The 2,656-nt window shown below is 36.8% G+C and overlaps 1 long non-coding RNA gene across 1 annotated transcript; it reads left to right on the forward strand.

Moving 5' to 3' along the window:
- The first annotated feature begins 1,689 nt into the window (after positions 1-1,689).
- On the forward strand, positions 1,690-2,255 carry LOC149956617 (uncharacterized). Its single transcript, XR_016478189.1, has 3 exons — positions 1,690-1,918; positions 1,977-2,119; positions 2,187-2,255. It is a non-coding gene; the product is annotated as an uncharacterized LOC149956617 (long non-coding RNA).
- Positions 2,256-2,656: the final 401 nt, after the last annotated feature.

Genomic DNA, 2,656 nt, shown 5'->3' on the forward strand with positions numbered 1-2,656 from the left:
TATTTACATCTTTTGGAACTTTAGTTCAAATAATTATTGATTTTGTATCAAAGTATAATTCGATTTTCTTAAACTCTACCCTCTTTGGTAGAAAATAACATTTCGAACACGTGAAAAATTTCCAAAAGGTCAAATATTTTAAAACTGTAATGTTTTCGGCTTTTAAAAAATTGTTTTTAGAGCAATGGGAGCTGTTTTCCCCCGGGAATTCGGGGTTGAGTTGACTTTGCCCCCTCCAACTTTTCAAAACGTTCCTACGCCACTGATTTTCATAGTGCCATTTTTAAGAAACCCGGCTGCCGTCGATATTTCAGGTAACTAGAGCCACGTCCATAGGTACACCTCGAAAGCGCCAAGTGTGAACGAGTTGTAAACCAGTATGTAGCGATTTCGCGGTGTAAGTGTGACCGAGGCTTAGGTTGCTAAGTGCCGGAATCACACGCAAAGCGAGAGCAGAGAGAACGCCACGGCTACGCGTTTATAAGCTTAAGCACTATTCATAAGATCTTAGTCTTTATTTTCTCTGCTTTGCTACTGTAGCGCCGCCGTTATGAGAAGAGTACATTGAGAAAATAGATATATTTTGAAATATCATAGTTTGTATTTTGTAGTCATCAAGCTCAATTGAAATTTCGTGATAAAAGTAGTCACTTGAGTTTCTTGATAAGTTGGTATTGGAGTAAAATCGGAAAATGAACAGCGGCGCATCGAAAAAACGTCGTCGGCGGCTGCGGCGTGTCGAAAATATTAAAAAAGCGGGGGCGTCGAGGGCCTAATAATAATACGTAGGGATTGAAAGGGGACACCCGTGTCGGAAGTATGACAACCACCTGTCCGTGGTTTTGTGGTTATCTTCACGTGGCAATCCACATCACCTGCCACCCAGACGAATGGTGTTAAAGTTCCGAATAAAAATTGTAATTTTAACTTTGGAACAAAAAAAAGTATAAATTCTCCTCAATCGAGAAAGAATATGGGTGGTTAAAAGTGAGCTGATGGATAACAACAACCATCAACGTTCGAACCATAGACAAAATATATATTGACTGGAAGGGTGTATGATATGAATGTTTCTGTCAAGTTCCCTGCTCAGCTTGTTTTCGAGGCGTTAAATCTTCGAAACAAGACGTCGCGGGTAACAATTGGCCTAGCCAGGGTATGTATAAACTTCGTGTAAGAAATTTCGGCTACAGAAGGACCACGGTTCGAAAGCTCTGAATAAAATAAAATATTGTTTCTTTAAACGTCATGCTGTATCTGTCTTTTTTAAACTAAAAAAGTATGCTTGTGGATTGTTGGCTTAAAATTTATTCTTAGCGGAAATTAAATACTCGATAGAAATTTAGTTTAATCGATTAGAAAATGTTGACAATTGTTTTGGTACCTATATTTCGTCTACAAACCGATGAAATGTGGGCAATTGTTTTTCGTTCATTATTCTTTACTGTCAGACATTCTTAGAAGACTCCTTCATTGTTAGCTCTAGTATTTTCAGGTTTCCAAATTATAGAGTACCGGATGGTCAGCTTGTGTATATCATCCCTCGAAAACCGAACGCAACCTACGAAAGCTGTTAACTAATTTTGTTAATAGTCGACTGCTATAGGAAAAATACATTACATTTTCATATGAAAATGTGAGTTGCGTAGAAATATACAACGCGACATTGCATTAATATTAATATATATTGCTAATATTATTGAAAAAAAGGTATTTTTTGCTTCGTAAGATGGTGAAACCCAAACCCGAGTAGTGCCTGCGCAGTGTGGAGATATTAGTAGCGGTAACCACCTGTGACTACTTTTCTTGGCGAGGTATTGTGACGAATTCTAGGTGGCTTGTCTTATGGCAGTTGGACGAGACGGGTTCAAAGAATTCCGTGCTCGCCACCGATTCGTTAGCAACTCCGTCGAAACAGGTTCACTAGAATTACCATGCTCCTCATAAGGGTTTTCAACATATATCATTTTATACAGCTTGTACCTTTCCTTAGCATTGTGTACATTGTAAGGTGATATTCTACGTTTCGCTTAACTACTTGAACCCCGTTGGGCAGAGATGAACGAATAGAGAGAGCGAGAGAGATAAGATTAAAGTAGTCCAAATTAGACCAAAATACGTAAGTGGCTTTTATTGGAAATATTTCCCGAGAAAGTAAAACGTATTAATCTTTATCTCTACCAAAGTAGGCGAACGGTCCGAACGGTCGCTATCATTTCCGCGCATTCGTAAAAATCGTTTTGAAATTCCAAAAACTAAGCTGTAGTTCTTGTGGTTTTTGAAAATACAACTTTTGCAGCGGCACTTTCTACGCACTAAAAGTAAGAATAAACTCTTTCCTATTATTATAAATGTATTATTATAAATGTAAATATTTCAAATTTTCTCTGGTAGATTTCGAAACTGGGAACTGTTCTTTAGAAACAAAGTAGTTTTTTCTTGGAATTAAAAAAATTACAGGGTAGGAACTATAGTCGTTATTTATTTTAGCTTAATCACTTCCCTTATTGTTAAATTCAGTCAGAATAGTATCGCCGTTTTAAATTAAAAATCAAGATTTGTTTATGAACATCAAAGTTATCAAAAAGCCTTTGTACGTAACAATATATTTTCTAATAATTTAGATAGGGAACTTGAAACTGCCCTTTTACTTTTT

Source organism: Leiobunum rupestre, chromosome 2 (assembly GCF_980474605.1).
Source record: "Leiobunum rupestre chromosome 2, qqLeiRupe1.1.hap1, whole genome shotgun sequence".
In the NCBI taxonomy this organism is placed as follows: domain Eukaryota; kingdom Metazoa; phylum Arthropoda; class Arachnida; order Opiliones; family Sclerosomatidae; genus Leiobunum; species Leiobunum rupestre.